An 18,041-nucleotide genomic window follows, 5' to 3' on the forward strand; every position below is an offset into this window, starting at 1 on the left:
TCCCTCTCTCCTTCCTTCCTCCCTCCCTCCCTCGCTTCCTTGTTTCCTTGCTTCCTTGTTGCCTTCCTTCCTTCCTTCCTCCCTCCCTCCCTCCCTATCTCTCCCTCTCTCCTTCCTCCCTCCCTCCCTCCCTATCTCTCCCTCTCTCCTTCCTTCCTTCCTTACTTCCTCCCTCCCTCCCTCCCTATCTCTCCCTCTCTCCTTCCTTCCTTCCTTCCTTCCTCCCTCCCTCTCTCCCTCCCTCCCTCCCTCCCTTCCTTGCTTCCTTGCTTCCTTCCTTCCCTTACAGGGTCATGTAAATACAGAGCCAGAGCCCCGCCCTAAACCCCATTCTCTCAGTTTTTTATTAGGATATTTGTTTCATATAGCAGAGTTTTGCCCAGTCATCTTGGAGTAGCAGTTAAGAGCTGTGGTTTCTACGCTGGTGAGCCGGGTTTGATTCCCTGCTCTTCCACCTGCTGCAGCTGGCTGGCTGACCTTGGGCTTGTCACAGCCCTGATAGTGCTGTTCTCACAGAGCAGTAACATCCGTAATTTCTCAGCCTCACCTCCCTCACAGGGTGTCTGTTGTGGGAAGAGAAAGGTGCTTGAAAGCTCCTTTGGGTAGTGAAAAGCGGGGCATAAAAACCAGCTCTTCTTCTTCAGTCACGGACATGTGATACTTAATGCAGTAAATAAATCTCCCAAGAAATATATTGCAAAAATAGGTAAACCGAGCCTCAGGAGAAGAGGGGGGTATATATGCAAAAATAAATAAATAGATTTACATTTATTCAAGCAGATCCTGGTCACATTCAGGTGGTAGTCAAAAGGAAAGAGAGAAAAGTGATTTCCCTGCTTTGTGTACAGGACTATGAGAGCATGGTGTCTATGGAAGAGAAGAAGAAAAATCCGTTTTTATATACCCCGCTTTTCACTATCCAAAGATGTCCCAACGCAGCCTACAAGCATCTTCCCCCTGGCAACCCTGTTGGTTTGTCAAAAAAGATGGTCAGAAAGTTTATCGGGAAGAGAACTTCCGTCGATTTGCTTCTTGGCTCCTTGTCAGAAGAACTAGGCCTACTGGGGATGGGTCCAAAAACCCACTGCGGAATGAAACTATTCCAAGGGAGGGGCAAAGCCGCTACAGTGTAAAAAAGGTAAAGGTACAGCAGTTGCTGAGCTGTGCTAAACGTGGCTGCTTAAGAGGATTTGCCTAGCATTTGTTAACCTTTGAGAGGAACAAGTCATAACCCAAAGACTGTAGCCTCTGCGTACGTTTTCATCCTGGTTCATGGAATCAAGCCTCAGAACACCTCCCAGGTGATGCGGCCCCAAGGGAATATAGAGGTGGGGAGAAACAACTTTGTAGACAAGGGAGGGAGAGAGAGACCTAGATAGCTGTTCTCTGCAGTTTTTCTTCTGATCAAATGCTGTTCTGGAAGCAAGCAGGGAGGAAGTGTGCCCAAAACAGGAAGCCTCCTGTTGACCCAGTCAGGACGCTGGAGGAGATAATTTGACAATCGTCTGGAAATCCGTATCCTGTCTATACTAAATATACATTTCCAATTTGGCTGATATGGCATGCACCGAAAACCGAGACAGCCAGCACTACGGCAAAATGGCGTGCTCAAGGAGGTGATGAACTCCACCTCCCTGGCAGTCTTCAAGGAGTGGCTGGACAGATCCTTCTCCTGGATGCTTGAGGCTGATCCTGCATTGAGCAGGGGGAGGGACTAGATGGCCTGCATGGCCCCTTCCCACTGAAGGATTCTAGGAGTCTAGTTCAGCCATGGAAGGGGCTGCCTAAGGAGGTGGGGAGCTCCCCCTCACTGGCCGTCTTCAAGCAGCGGCTGGACAGATCCTTCTCCTGGATGCTTGAGGCTGATCCTGTCCTGAGCAGGGGGTGGGACTAGATGGCCTGCATGGCCCCTTCCCACTCTAGGATTCCAGGAGTCTAGTTCAGCAGTGGAAGGGGCTGCCTAAGGAGGTGGGGAACTCCCCCTCACTGGTGGTCTTCAAGCAGCAGCTGGATAGATACTTCTCCTGGAGGCTTGAGGCTTATCCTGCATTGAGCAGTGGGTTAGACTGGATTGTCTGCATGTCCCCTTCCAACTCTAGGATTCTACAATTCTATTCTAACAGCTCTAAGAGAACGGTGACTGGCCAAGGTCACCCACTTGGCTGCATGGGGAGAAGTGGGGAATCAAACCCAGTTCTCCAGATCAATGTCCGTCACTCTTAACCTTGACACCATACGGTCATAACAGATGAAATGCAGAAAGCGAGGAAGCAATAAAATGCAAAGAAATCCTCGTGTCTCAAGGACAGGTTTAGTTTTACCTTCTGTGGGGCCTTCTCAATATGGCAGCTTTCTATTGCTACCATGGACAGCAGCCCAGGTAAGAGGGATCATCCCCGCAGCATCATCAAGTTAAATTTCCCCCCAGCTTTTGGAGTTCTGGATTACTCCTGGCCTTGTCGTCAAAGTGGAAGCTTTGAATTCTAGTGTGGTTTCAAGACTTTGTACAAACTGGAGTCGCTCTGAGTCTTTCTCAGTGGCTTCAAATCATGTGCTTCTTCCCACCTCGCCCCCAAACACACACACGTTACCAATCTGCGCATTGATAAAGCACTGCCAAAACAACAGCAACACCTGTCTGACAGAGTCATCACACCATTGTACCGAAATAACTCTTGTACAGCTGTTACCAATGTCAAAGAAGAAGAAGAATTGGTTTTTATACCCTGCTTTTCTCCGTCAGAAGGAGTCTCAAAGCAGCTTCCAATCGCCTTCCCTTTCCTCTCCCCACAACAGGCACCCTGTGAGGGAGGGGAGGCTGAGAGAGCCCTGATATTACTGAAGAAGAAGAAGAGTTGGTTCTTATATGCCACTTTTCTCTACCCAAAAGAGTCTCGAAGCGGCTTACAGTCACCTTCCCTTTCCTCTCCCCACAACAGACACCCTGTAACGGAGGTGAGGCTGAGAGAGCCCTGATATTACTGAAGAAGAAGAGTTGGTTCTTATATGCCACTTTTTTCTATCCAAAAGAGTCTCAAAGCGGCTTACAGTCACCTTCCCTTTCCTCTCCCCACAACAGACACCCTGTAACGGAGGTGAGGCTGAGAGAGCCCTGATATTACTGAAGAAGAGCTGGTTCTTATATGACACATTTCTCTACCCAAAGGAGTCTCAAAGCGATTTATGATTGCCTTCCCTTCCTCTCCCCACCACAGTCAGCCTTGGAGGTAATTGAGGCTGAGAGAGCTCTGAGAAAACCGCTCTGCGAGAACAGCTCTGACAGGACTGTGACTAGCCCAAGCTCACCCAGCTGGCTGCATAGGGAGGAGCAGGGAATCACACCCAGCTTTCCACATTACAGGCCACCCCTCTTAACTAGTACCCCAGACTGGGTTTCAAATCAGTTGCCCTGGAGAAAATGGATACTTCAGAGCGAGGACGATGTGGTCCCTGGCCATTCTAGGCCCCATCCCCATATCTCCAGGTGTTTCCCAAACAGGAGCTGGCATCCATACACCCCCCCCCAACATCCCCAGCTGGTGGCCAGGGTAGTGGTGAGAATGCCAGGCCACGACCATTTGCTTCCCATATTCGCCCTAGAGCAGGGGTAGTCAACCTGTGGTCCTCCAGATGTCCATGGACTACAATTCCCACGAGCCCCTGCCAGCAACCGCTGGCAGGGGCTCATGGGAATTGTAGTCCATGGACATCTGGAGGACCACAGGTTGACTACCCCTGCCCTAGAGTGTTCCTTGCTGCAAGCATGGCTCAACATTTGCGAGAGGGGGGGAGATAGAAAGCCCAGGCAGGCAAACATCGGCGGAACTGACAGGCTCCGTACCAAAGCTCTCGAGACAATTATAACGAGAACATAATTGCTAGGGTAGAGCAGACGCCGAAACGAAATTCTCAGCTTCTCCACAAAGTGTCTCATTCTTTCCCGTACGTTACAAGCCCACCTCCGGGGGTTATTTTTAGCTCCGTACATGCTGCCATTTGCAGGCAGCCATTCCACTTGCGCTAATAAGCGGTTTCGAGTCACGCTGGGAAGAGAGAGTGGGAAGGAGAGCCGGGTAAGCCGCAGCAGGTCAAAAGGAGCGGTATGAACTGATGAGCCACAGGCATTAAGTCAGGGGTGGGCAAACCGTGGCCATCCGGATGGCCACGGACTACACTTCCCATGAGCCCTTGCCTCCCTGCAGTAGAGGAAGGCGCTCGTTTAGTCACAGAAGGGTAGTGTTGTTGCTGGAGTGTCAGACTAGGTTCTGGGAGTCACGGGTTCGATTCCCTGCCATGCCATGGAAGCTTGTCAGGTGACTTTGGACCAGTCCTGGCCTCTCAGCCTAAGCTACTTCACAGAGTAAAATGGATATTGGGGACTGATGTTAGCCACTTTGAGGCTACCTTGAATCAAATTTAAGTTTGGAAAAGGAGCCACAATGCAGGTATAGAGAAATGGGTTTTTTTTTTTTTTTTGCATGTTTGAATGGGTGACGGAGTTAGCCTCGGAATCGGCACCCAAGTTGTCTTTTTAAACGACTTACCTGTAGAGTTGAGCCCAAGATGTCCTTGTCTTGTTCCTTCAAGATTGTGCAGTATAGGTCTCTCTTCAAAACCTAGCCAGCTGAAAAAGAAATATTCTCTGCATAAAGACTGTTTCCGCACTAGCGATGTTATTGACTTTTCGTCTGTTTCCGCACTGAAATTTGCTTCTTCCAATGCAGACCCGAATTACCCCTCATTTGCCCTGCAGCTAAGGAATCCCCAGAAAACCCTATTTTACCTCCCACAGCAGTCATTTTGTATCTGGTTCCACCTCCTGCAGCAGCCATTTTGTGGCTGGCTCCACCTCCTGCAGCAGCCATTTTGTGGCTGGCTCCACCTCCTGTGGCAGCCATTTTGTGGTTGTGCCCACCACCCTGTGTCAGAATTCCAGAGGTGCCCACAGGTTCCAACGGGTTGGGGGCTGTGATGAACTAAAATTTCTAAAAGTTTAGAAGTGCTGTGTAAACGGATAAGGGACTGTAAATGGTCAATTCTTCATAGAGCCAGAGAGCCTTGTGACAGGCTACTTTGGCTGGTTAGCATAAGCTGAACAGAGAATGACTTCTGAACTGGATACTGAGGAGGATTCAGTCTGATTTCAGACCTGTCTGAGAAAAACTGAACACTGTCAGATTCAGAATGCGGCCCTGACTGAGAGCATTTCAACACAGACAGGAGAACTGGGGAAAGTTGGTAAGGATGAAAAGGCAGTTAGACAGAGACTCTCATTTGGACAAAGGAAAGTGGACAGATCTTTTTAAAAGGCAAGAAAATTCCTCAACCAGTCACACAGGGAGATGGCTCTGAAGAGTTCAGAGATCCCTGGTCTACCTTTGCTTAGAAACTGCCTTTGAAGACCTTAAGGGCCAGCTAAAAAATCAAGACAAGTACTGGTGTTTCGAGAGAAGGAATGTGGGTACTAGAAAGAGCCAGCTTGATATAGTGGTTAAGAGCAGTGGCTTCTAAACTGGGGAACTAAGTGTGATTCCCCACTCTTCCACATGCAGCCAGCTGGATGACCTGGGACTAGTCCCAGTCCTGATAGTTATCCATATTGAGGTACCTCAGAAATATTAGTCCCTGGTTACATATGGCCTTTCCGCCCTATGTTGAATAAAACATTTTGTTAATTTTGAACTTCAGAATGTCTCAAACACTATTTTCAGAAGCTTAAATTGTTTTTATATGTTTTATTTGATTTTTAGTTAATAACAGAAGAGAAATAGAAACAATAGAAAGTCAGTGTTTACAAGTATGTTAGAAATTTGTCCCAATGTCTTTGGATCAGTGGTTTAAATTACAGGGTGATCCCAATCCTTCCCTCAGATTCCTGAGCCAGCAGTAAAACAGCATACTGAGTCAGGGCGGGACAGCCAAAGTTCTTCAGGAAAAAAGAAAACAGACCCCACAGGGCTGCTCAATCAGAAAGGGAAAGAAAAATGGAGGAAAATTCTTGCCTCTGAGAAGAAATGGACAGGGCCATCACAGGGATGCTGTTTTATGATTCTCTGCAAGGTTGAGGCAAAAATGAGTTTTGTACTAAGAGCTGCTTGTTGCATGATAAACCAAAAGGTCAACAAGATAATCTCTCCGTAACACCTTATTTTGAAGCCGTTTAAACAGAGGTATTTTCCTCCTACTGGGCCACGTCTTTTTCCACCCTGACCCCTTCACACTTGAGGCTTTTCCGGTTCCCTCCATAATGGACCCGGCTTCCTAATCCCAAACTTGAATTTTCTGGTTTAGTGAAGCCGAGTTTTCCAGCAACTCTTGACAAGCTCTAGTTAACATGCCTTCAACAACCGTCTTGATGTATTGCAGTCTCTGCAGCTACCACACAGTCAAGTATATGTGCAATTTTTTAAACCGAATTACTCATCATTATTGCATAACAAGGATATACTCTAAGATGATTATTTTAAACTACTGACTTAGCCAAGGCTGAAGCCATTGCTTGAAACCCACCAGTGAGGGGGAGCCCTTAGGCCGCCCACTCCACTGCTGAACTGCTCTGACTGGAAAAAACATTCCTGCTATCTAAGCAATGAGAACAAGATGCAATTTAATAAAGATAAGTGTAAAGTTCTGCATCTGGGTCAGAAAAATGAAAAGCATGCCTACTGGATGGGGGATACGCTTCTAGGTAGCACTGTGTGTGAACGAGACCTTGGGGTACTTGTGGATTGTAAACTAAACATGAGCAGGCAGTGTGATGCAGCGGTAAAAAAGGCAAATGCCATTTTGGGCTGTATCAACAGAGGCATCACATCAAAATCACAAGATGTCATAGTCCCATTGTATACGGCACTGGTCAGACCACACCTGGAGTACTGTGTGCAGTTCTGGAGGCCTCACTTCAAGAAGGACATCGATAAAATTGAAAGGGTACAGAGGAGAGCGACGAAGATGATCTGGGGCCAAGGGACCAAGCCCTATGAAGATAGGTTGAGGGACTTGGGAATGTTCAGCCTGGAGAAAAGGAGGTTGAGAGGGGACATGATAGCCCTCTTTAAGTATTTGAAAGGTTGTCACTTGGAGGAGGGCAGGATGCTGTTTCTGCTGGCTGCAGAGGAAAGGACACGCAGTAATGGGTTTAAACTTCAAATACAACGATATAGGCTAGATATCAGGAAAAAGTTTTTCTCAGTCAGAGTAGTTCAGCAGTGGAATAGGCTGCCTAAGGAGGTGGTGAGCGCCCCCTCACTGGAAGTCTTCAAGCAAAGGTTGGATACACACTTTTCTTGGATGCTTTAGGATGCTTTGGGCTGATCCTGCATTGAGCAGGGGGTTGGACTAGATGGCCTGTATGGCCCCTTCCAACTCTATGATTCTATGATTCTATGTGGTAGCTATAATTTTTGCAATTTTGTATGCTGAAACCCTCTTTTCCTCCCAGAAATCTTGGTGGTGGGGGGGGGAGAGGAAAGGGAAAGGCTTTATTGTCACTTACTCTGACAACGTGGAATGAGTTCCAAAATCAAGACGACAAAGAACTTGGGTGTCCAAAGCTCTGCTTCCAAATGGATTTGGGTTTAATTCCACCCAATCAGTTTTTAAAACCCCAAACACATACTCAGGGCCAAGCCTGACCCGCCGTTGCCCTTCTAAGCAATAAAGTCAAGGAACAGTTTATTTAACTCCCTGGCTGCATCACAGGCTATCGGGCCTCGCCCTTTGCCCCGTCAGTCTGCTGCGATCGATCGCCTTTTCCTTAACCTTTCCATGCTTTTATATCATCAAGATAGGAAAGGGCATTAAATGTGTAAATAACGGCTTCTGTGCCATTTTCTGTCAGTTCGGAATCATGCAATCTTTGGACCAAATCCTTCAAAAATGTCAGCCGGAGTAATGGGTTATTTCAGGAGACGGCTCTTGCTGGGGAGATTTCCTGTGTGGATACCCCCTCTCAGTTTTCAGTTTATTCTCTCTCACATTTTGTTTAAAATGGGCAGGAGGCCCACCCAGAGGAAAAGGACACGGTTTACGGTTGCACATCTTCTATGCAACATCTCAGATCCGGATGTGGACACGAGGCATAGAGTGGCCATAACAATTAGAGCGGTTTCTCAGTGGAACAGGCTTCCTTGGGAGGTGGTGAGTTCTCCATCTTTGGGGATTTTTAAACAGATGCTGGAGAGCCATCTGACGGAGAGGCTGATTCTGTGAAGGCTCAAGGGGTGGGTGAGGTTGAGAGAGCCCTGATGATACTGTTCTATGAGAACAGCTGTAAGAGAACTGCAACTAGCCCAAGGTCACCCAGCTGGCTGCATGTGGAGGAGCGGGATTAGAAGCCACCACTCTTAACCACTACACCCCAAAATTATTCCCCTTCACCCTGCGGCAAGCACTACCAAGGAGACGTTGACGTTCAGCTGTGTGGTTCCTTCCGAGCAAACTCACCCACACATGAGATGGTTTTGGATGGGATTGGGCATGGAAGTGTGGGGGGGAGTTATTGGGGATTGTTACAGCCACGGCCTTCCCCGGTTGCCTGGATAAAAGCATTCGGAGGAGAAGAACAGGGGTGGGAAGGGGAGACTGCTAATCTGGGAGCCGCTGTCTAACAGCACAGCATAAACCACTGTGACACCTTCGCTTGGTAAAGGTGTTATTGTTAGGGCTCGACTGTATTTTCGGAATAGTGACATTTTTCGAGACCGCAGGGAGAGGTGTAAGCAAGGAACGCTTGCAGAGTGAGATTATTTCCATTTCGAACGGTGGCAAAGGCAGATGCTCAGGAACAGGGACCGGCTTAGGCTACTTAACGAAATCTAGACCAGGCACTGTTTGCTTATCTTCTTTTTCTTTGGCATTAAAAACTCTCCAGATTCATCCGCCGCTGGAAAATTCCCAGTTTGGGAATTACTGGTGTCATACTGGATTTTAACTCATAATTATATAAGAACGTAAGAGCCCTGCTGGATCAGACTAGTGGTCCTTCTGGTCCAGCATCCCATCTCACACAGTGGTTCCTTGGAAGGGCAAACCATAGGGCAGAGAGGACGAGGCCTTTGTAAGAACATCAGAAGAGTTCTGCTGGACCAGACCAGGGGTCCATCTAGTCTAGCCTCCTGTCACACACAGTGGCCAGCCAGTTCCTCTGGAGGGCCAACAATAGGGCAGAGAGGATGAGGCCTTCCTAAGAACATCAGAAGAGTTCTGCTGGGTCAGACCAGGGGTCCATCTAGTCCAGCCCTGTCTCACACAGTGGCCAGCCAGTTCCTCTGGAGGGCCAACAATAGGGCAGAGAGGATGAGGCCTTCCTAAGAACATCAGGAGAGCCCTTCTGGATCAGACCAGGGGTCCATCCAGTCCAGCCTCCTGTCTCACACAGTGGCCAGCCAGTTTCTCTGGAGGGCCAACAAAGGGCAGAGAGGCCGAGGCCTTCCTAAGAACATCAGAACAGTTCTGCTGGACCAGACCAGAGGTCCATCTAGTCCAGCTTCCTGTCTCACACAGTGGCCAACCAGTTCCTCAGGAGGTCCAACAACAGGGTATATAAGCCTTCTTCTATTGTTGCCTCCTGGCACTGGGATTCAGAGGTTTACTGCCTCTGTCACTGGAGGTTCCCTTTTTTCACATGCCTAGTATCTACTGCCTGGATCTGTGACTCTGCTATTAAAGCTGTCTACGCTTGTGGTCATCACTACATGAAGCTTGGGTTGCATGCTTTATCAATTTGGAAGGGGCACCAAGTAAACACCAAAGGGATCTGAGTTTTCTGCTTCTGGGCCATCCTTCAGTCAAGGAGGTTGTGGGAACGCTCTTGAGAAGCAATGCCAGAGTCTGAGCATTCTCATGAGAGACCCCTTCATAGCCCTCCCTGGCAAGGCCGTTTTGCTTCTTCGCAGATGGAAAAGAGAACTACACTCGGTCATTTCAAAGCGACAGATCCCCGACATGAGATTTTGATGAGCATTTTGTTAAAAGGTTCTCTCTTCAAAACGATTAGGAAAAGATTAACATTGGAGCAAAACCACACTCCAGCAAGTGGGGCGGACAAGGGTCTGCAGGCTCTGGATCCATTCGTATCTTACCGGCTAGCAGGATTTTCGGAGTCTAAATGGGAGTCTAAATGCCCTTCTTCAGAGGTGACGGATCACACTCAAAGCCTTAGATCTTCAAAATCCTGTTGATCCCTAAGAAGGGTTTCCAGGCTCCCTTGCAGCTCTTGGCAGGGGATGGGAGGTGCCTATTCAGGAAGCAGGGAAGAGCACAGAAATTAAGGTGACCCGCTAACATCACCTGGAAGAGCGGCTTGCACAACGGCGACATCAAGGAAGCAACTCTCTGGCTTCTGGGCAAAACTCTATGGTAAAATTAGCTTCTTACCATAGAGTTTTGCCCCCAAACCAGAACATTTCCCCCCACACACAATGTAACCAATGTTCCTACATCATTTACGGGTGATATTAGTGTGAGTCCACCCTCCGAAGCAGCCATTTTCTCTCGGGGAACGAATGTCTAAAGAACAATAGTCAAAGCAGGATCTCTCCAGGCCACATTTGGAGGTCGGCATCCCGATCCTCTCCCTTGAAAACCAGGAGGCCCATGATCAGCCTCTGCTTCTCTGGGCCCGCTGAGCAGAACTGGTCCCTTCTGAAGTTGCCAGCCATTTCCGGGAGGTGAATTTAGGCCAGTGCCTTAATAGCAACAGGAGAGGACCGCTAGACCTGGTGGGTTTGCATTTTCGCCTCCCCGCCTTCCTCCTGTTCCGAAAATGGAAAAGAGGCTTTGAAATCCCTCCCCCCCTCAGGTCACTTGCAGTGCCAATGGACCCCTGTGTTTCTTGGGGGGCTTCAGATCTGCCTTGGCTAATCTGTGTCCTCGGGAACCGCTATTACGGGAAGGTGGATGTCACTTCCCCATTGTGATGGATTTTTAATCTCCGAGTCCACGCGGTGCCGCTGGCCGGCCGGGCTGGTTTGAGACTCCCCTGTCCACAAGACAGCTTGGGTTGCGTTTTTGCTAACGCCACATGAAACAGGGATTCAAACTGAGCAGGGGGGGGCTCAAAGGGGGGAAATTGAGAATTACCTGCCTCTGTGCCTGGCTGACCTTAGCGGGAGCACCGCATGGGAGGGAAACGGCTGCAGAAAAGAAATGCACAAAGTAGCCAGAAATAATAGGCCTCATAGTGTTGGCATGAAACTTCCCCCTGTGTTAAATTGGACCCTTTAATTTTGTTTTCTCTTCTTCTTCTTCTTCTTCTTCTTCTTCTTCTTCTTCTTCTTCTTCTTCTTCTTCTTCTTCTTCTTCTAGAAACCAACTTGGTGTAGTGGTCAAGAGCAGCAGCCTCTGATCTGGAGAGCTGGGTTTGCTTCCCCCGCTCCGCCACATGCCGCCAACAGGGCCAAAGTTCTCGTAGAGCTGTTCTTGCAGAGAAGTTCTCTCAGAACTCTCTGTGATCGTAAGCCGCTTTGAGACTCCTTAGGATGGAGAAAAGCGGCAGTCTAAGCTCAAGAACTGGGTATGATCTGCCATTCCTCCCCATGCAGCCAGCTGGGGTGAACTTGGGCCAGGCACAGTTCTCTTAGAGCTGATCGTGCAGAGCAGTTCTCTTAGAGATCTCTCGGTCTCCCTTACCTTGCTGGGTGTCTGTTGTGGGGAGAGAAAAAGTAGGTGATTGTAAGCCACTTTGAAGGCCTTGGCCTCTCCGCCCTGTTGTTGGCCCTCCAGAGGAACTGGCTGGCCCCTGTGTGAGACAGGAGGCTGGACTAGATGGACCCCTGGTCTGATCCAGCAGGGCTCCCCTGATGTCCTTAGGAAGGCCTCGGCCTCTATGCCCAAAACATCTGCAAAGAGGGGGAGATTGCAGCATTTGAACTGGCAAGGGCAGCCAAGGGGTCTGAAGGATCCCTAAATTGGGATCCTGCTAATGTAGGGCATCTGCAAACAAAGGGTCTTTCTCCTATTGACACATGTCCATCCCCCCTCCCCAATGTGCAGACACAAGGAGATCCAGAAGGCTTCCTTCCACTGGAGCTCACAATTGCATCTCTTCCTCACCTGATGTAGGGAAAGAAGGAAAAGAGAAATAGGTGCTCTTTTCCCCTCCCTCACCTCCCAAGTACACCACCCCACACTCCCACCCCTGGGGATGTTTTGGTGCTTTTCCCAGCAGAGCCTGAAGAAGCCAGTAAGAAATGTTCGGGGCTGCTGCTTCCAGGATCCCTGGGTACCAGAAAGTGATGCTGTCTGGCTTGAGTTACACACCCTTTCTTTCAATTAGCGGTTTGTTTCATTAGAATTCAGAGCGCTAAGAGAGACCTAAGAAAGAATAAATAACAAAGAGAATCTCTCCCCCCCCACACACACACACTCCCCGAACCCACTGAAGGATTATGGAAAGAAGGAGAAATCCTGTTTATCCCCCCTTAACGACTCAGATGAAAAGCACAATATACTATTAGATTCTTTCTTTCTTTCTTTCTTTCTTTCTTTCTTTCTTTCTTTCTTTCTTTCTTTCTTTCTTTCTTTCTTTCTTTCTTTCCTTCCTTCCTTCCTTCCTTCCTTCCTTCCTTCCTTCTTTCTTTCTTTCTTTCTTTCTTTCTCACTCTTCCTTTTTTATCCTTTCTTTCCTTTTTATCCTTTCTTTCCTTTCCTCATTTCTTTCTGTCCTTTCCTTCCCTCCTTCCTCTCCCTCCCTCTTTTTCTTTCTCTCTCTCTCTTTCTTTCTTTCATTCATTCTTTCTTTCTTTCCCTCCCTCCCTCCCTCCCTCCCTCCCTCCTTCCTTCCTTCCTTCCTTCTTTCCCAAATAACATTTTTCACTCAGGATAACCGTGAAATTTGTCTCCACCAACAGGGAAAAGCAACAAAGGATTAATTTTTAAAAATAGAACACGGAATACTTTTCAAAAAAATTTTTAAGATGAGCTGTCATGACTGATCGATCGTTCAAAATAATCACAACTTTGATTCTCAGCTGGCAGCTGGCCCAAGGGGGGATGAACCATTGATTTAAAAACAAAGCATGGACTATTATAAAGCAAGGAGCTGTAGGCCGGGCACAGAATGCTGATTGTGAATTTCCCAAGTGGTATGAAAACCAGGAAACTTCACGTGGGAAGAGGGGTTTGTGTCTTCTTTCTGTCCCTCTGTTTATTTGTTTGTTTGTTCGTTTCTAAAGGCCAAGTCATTTCCTTTGCAGAATGGAATATTTTTTTTCCAAAACCTACATTTTGTGTCTGTTTTCAGGAAAGGACAAGGTAGGACAGCCCTTTCTCAAAAAAGAAAAAAAGGAAGGAGCATAAACAGAGAAATGTTATCGTTTTTTTTTTTTTTAATGACATGTTTTCCTCCAATGTGTCCCTATGGTGCATTATGATCAGAAGCAAACCACTGCAAATATTTCCCACAAAAACTAGGAAATCTATCCCTGCCTGCTTTTGTTTTGGCTTCCTGCACATTGGAGGGAAGATTCCAAAACTGGAAAGCCGAAGACAGCCATTTAGGATGGTACTTGGGACGTGCACAATTGCCCTTCCAAAGGTGATTTTTAAATAAAGAGATCCAGGACTTATTCTCCTTCCCTGGCTGGTTTCTGTCTTCATTTGTTTGTTTGGGGGAGGGAGGAGCAAACAGACAGGGGCTGATTTACTTCCAGCCAGGCCGCAGCGATTGGGCCCATAAACTATTTTGATTTGATTCTCGTATTCATGGTTTTATAGCGGAATAATCACAGCTCTGACTGTAAGAAGGGGGGGGGGGGTATTCACTCATTACATAAGGGGGGGAGGGGGAACCTGAAATGAATGAATGAGAGTCGGTAGAGACAAGACTGTAGCCAAAGCTATGGCGATTAATTCCACCAGGTCGTGCGTGGCAGTTTTCATAACACGGAAATTGAGGGTTCTCTTGAAAGATCAGGGAAAGTAAGGAGAGTCATAGAATCATAGAATAAAAGAATTGGAAGAGACCTGCTGGGTCATCTAGTCCAACCCCCTGCACTATGCAGGGCACTCACGTCCCTCTCGCTCATCCACTGTCACCTGCCACCCCCTTGAACCTTCACAGAATCAGCCTCTCCGTCAGATGGCTCTCCAGCCTCCATTTAAAATTTTCCAAAGATGGAGAACCCACCACCTCCCGAGAAACTGATCTAACTGTCAGGAACTTCTTCCGGATACTTAGACGGAATTTCTTTTGAATTAATTTCATCCCACTGGTTCTGGGATGAACTCTGTTCCATCCTCTATATGGCACCCTTTTATATACTTGAAGATGGTTATTAGATCCCCCTCAGTTGTCTCCTCTCCAGGCTAAACAGACCAAGCTCCCCCAACCTTTCTTCATAGGTTTTGGTCTCCAAACCCATCACCCTCTTTGTTGCCCTCCTCTGGACACGCTCCAGTTTGTCTCCATCCCTCTTAACTGGGGTGCCTAAAACTGAACACAGGACTCCAAGCGAGGCCGAACTAGAGCAGAGTAAAGCGGTACCATCACCTCCCGTGATCTGGAACACGATACTCCGTTTGATACAGCCCAAAATCCCATCTGCCTTTTTAGCCACCAAGTCACACTGCTGACTCATGTTCAATGTATGGTCTACTAAGACCCCTAGATCCTTTTCGCACATAATACTGCCAAGACAAGTCTCCCGTATCCAATATTGGTATAGATGGCTTTTTCTGCCTAAATGCAGAACTTTACAGGGATGTTGTAGGGGCTTACTTCTGAGGAGTCAGGCCAGGAAGCCTTCTGCCACCCGAGAATTGGAGAGGAGGGCCTCTGACTTCATGCCCCTTTCACAAAATGACCCACGTTGGCATGCCAGGACGTTGCACCCCTCCCTGCCCATCCCCACCTTGCCGGGTCTCAGCCTCCAGCCCCTGGCAGGCTCAGAGCCCCGGTTCACATGCAGTGGCACTCCTCCAGCTCCTCCTCCCAGTGCAGACAGCTGGCTGACCTTGAGCCAGTCACAGTTCTCTCAGAGCTCTCTCAGACCCACCTACATCCCAGAGTGACTGTTGTGGGGAGTGGGAGGGAAGGAGATTGTAAGGGGCTTTGAGACAGATGAGGCCTGCTAGGTGACCTTGGACCAATCACAATTCTCCCAGCTCTCCTGGCCTCACTTACTTCACAGGGCATCTGTTGTAGGGAGAGGAAGGGAAGGCAGTTGTAAGCCACTTTGAGACACAGGCCTGCAAAAACTTTGGGCCACTCTCCGATCTCTCAGAGCTCTCTCAGCCCCACCTACCTCCCAAGGTGTCTGTTGCGGGGAGAGGAAGGGAAAGGTGTTTGTAAGCCGTTCTGAGACTCCTTTGGGTAGTAAAAATCAAGTTACCCCAACCTAAGTCTTCATCTGCTTCTTATTCTCTGCCCTTTCCCACTCGGGTCCTTTCAGCACCAGCCACCAGCCTGGCCTTGATTTTCTTCTGGTTCATCCCATGGTAGCTACTCAGGATCCATTACTCCAAATAAAAAGGATGTAAAGTAGTGAAAGGGAGCAGAGGTCTATAAATCTCTGGAGCAGGTATAGAGGAATCTCTGACCATATAGAGACATACACACTATACTATACTATACTATACTATACTATACTATACTATACTATACTATACTATACTATACTATACTATACTATACTATACACACCCTTATATATATGTATACACACACACAAACATCAGAGAGGGAGAAAAGAACAAGAGCAATAGCGCCTTATAGACAAACAATAGAAAGTTTTGTTTTATATTGCACTATATACACACACACATACACAGCGCAATATACTCATGCTACATGTATAGTATATAGTACAATATATAGCTATAATATATATACATAGTGTACTGTGTATGTGGGTGTGTATATGTATATATGTATATATGTATATATGTATATATGTATATATACACACACATAAACGCCAATACGGTTCTCTGGGGCAGATGGGGAGATCTCAGTCTATACAGAGACATACACACTATACTGTACACACACAAACATGTATAAGAGAGAGAAAAAGAAAGGAGGAAGAGTCCAAAAGCACACTAAAGATAAACAATAGCAAGGTATAAGTTTTTATATTGCACTATATATATATGTGTGTGTGTGTGTGTGTGTATGTGTGTGTATGTGTGTGTATATATATATGTGTGTGTATGTATGTGTGTGTGTATATGCATACATACATGCATGAATGCATGCATACATACATACATACATACATACAGTGCAATATATTGATGCTATATCTATATAGTATACTGCAAATAGTACAATGTAAAGATTGTATATATCTACAAGATATAAATATAGATACACTGTGTATGAACATTCAGACTCGGCTACCTCCGTCCTCCTTAACACTCATGGCTGCTTTATTGTCCACAACAGAAACAGGTTTCTGCCTCCCTACCAGGGTTCTCCGTTCCTCCAGACAAAACAAAACAAAAAAGGGAGGGCAGTCAGGTGCCAACCACACCACCAATTCTCTCGGCAGAAAATGAGAGGGGGTATTCTCTGCTCGGCCTTCCCTACGATTTAAATATTCTGTTGTTTCCCCATTAGACGGGGCATGAGAATTACCCAGAATTTCAGGGCGGGGTTTTTCCCCTCCCCCTTTTAAAAATTACATTTGGAAAAGAACAGGGAGGGGGGGTCATTTTCACGGTGGGTGCAAGACAGAAGGGAATGTGGATGCTTTGCCATTGGGAAATGGGGGGGGGGCGGGGGGAATGCCCCCAGGTTTTATTTTTCATGTTTCCCCTCCCTCCAATAAACAGTAAAACTGACAAAGGTACAAATAGACCCTCAAAGCAGTAAAAAGTCTGCTCAGTAGAAGTCTGACTCCAATCGCAAGAATGCCCATGTTCCTGCTTAACTGATTCGTGGACAGCAGTGTTTAGCCCATTCTGCACATGTTGGAGAATGCATAAGCATATTGAACGTGCATTCTCCAGCGGGTGCAGAAATGGGCCTTTAAGAGTGCTAGCAACAGAGCAGCAGACCCACAGACACCGGAGAGCACACGGATGTTCCTGTTTCTCTTTTTTAAAATCCTGCTTTCTGGCTGAAAGGTTCTGTAGGTTTTGGAAGCACCGCAAAGACTACCAAGCCTGTTTTTAACCAGAAACGACAGGGACATGAGTGTGCAAAACATCGACCCCTGGGCATCTAGCAACAGACTCCCTGTAAAAGAAGACGAAGAAAATCCTTTTCTTTTTTTCAACAACAACAACAACAACAACAACACACACACACACTGTCCCAGCTGGACTGTCCCTGAAAGAAGGATGGCAAACACTCCAAACCTGGCCCCTAATGTCCCTCTGTCCGATCCTGACTTTAAAAGGACACTAACCTGATTGCACACACAGACGCTCCCTAAGCATCTGTACTCAGGAGCAAATGCCTTCTTTTCGTTGGGATTTGCTCCCTCACCTAGTCAACACGTTTAGGATCACAGAGGAGGGTTAAAATAACTTGCGTGCAGACAATTCTGCAAAAAAAAAAAAAACCCTAGAAAACGCCCGGCGAAGAAGAGAAACTCTTTAAGCGCAAAATAGGCCAAAGCTTTCTTGACCGACCATTGCTTTAAAAAAAAAATCTAAAATATCTCCCCCCCCCCAAAAAAAAAAAAAAGCCCTACCTGCCCTTTGGGATGCCTCCTTTCCCTCTGACTCGGGAAGAAAGAAGAGATATCGCTTTTCAAACCCTCCCTTTAAAAGTTTCCTTAAGGCCATCAGAGGGTTTTTCTTTTTCTTTTTTTTTTCAAGAGCTAATCAATTAAATAAAGTTAGAGGAGGAGACAGATTCTTCTGCATGGGGCCTGAATTGGGGAGCGGGCAAGGGGGGTGGGTGGGGGGTGGGTTAAAGGGTCCCCTTTCTACCCACCGGGCTTTGACCAGTCAGGGATTTCAAGCCCTGATTAACATTTCGTTTTTTTTTTTGTCCGGCTTAAAAAGCAAAAGGGCCCCCCTTCTATTCAAATCACGGCCCTCTGTGCTTATTGTCAGAGACAGGCCCCGGCCGGCCCCCTCTCAATAGA

The 18,041-nt window shown here is 47.3% G+C and overlaps 1 long non-coding RNA gene across 1 annotated transcript in view; it reads right to left on the reverse strand.

Moving 5' to 3' along the window:
• The window catches only part of LOC143836495 (uncharacterized), a 56,562-nt gene extending 38,800 nt beyond the window's left edge, over nucleotides 1-17,762 (reverse strand). The window contains exons 1-2 of the long non-coding RNA XR_013230633.1: nucleotides 17,643-17,762; nucleotides 4,545-4,624 (exon numbers count right to left, since the gene is read on the reverse strand). This is a non-coding gene — a long non-coding RNA (uncharacterized LOC143836495). The remainder of the gene's footprint in view (nucleotides 1-4,544; nucleotides 4,625-17,642) is intronic.
• Nucleotides 17,763-18,041: the final 279 nt, after the last annotated feature.

This window comes from Paroedura picta, chromosome 4 (assembly GCF_049243985.1).
Source record: "Paroedura picta isolate Pp20150507F chromosome 4, Ppicta_v3.0, whole genome shotgun sequence".
Classification (NCBI taxonomy): domain Eukaryota; kingdom Metazoa; phylum Chordata; class Lepidosauria; order Squamata; family Gekkonidae; genus Paroedura; species Paroedura picta.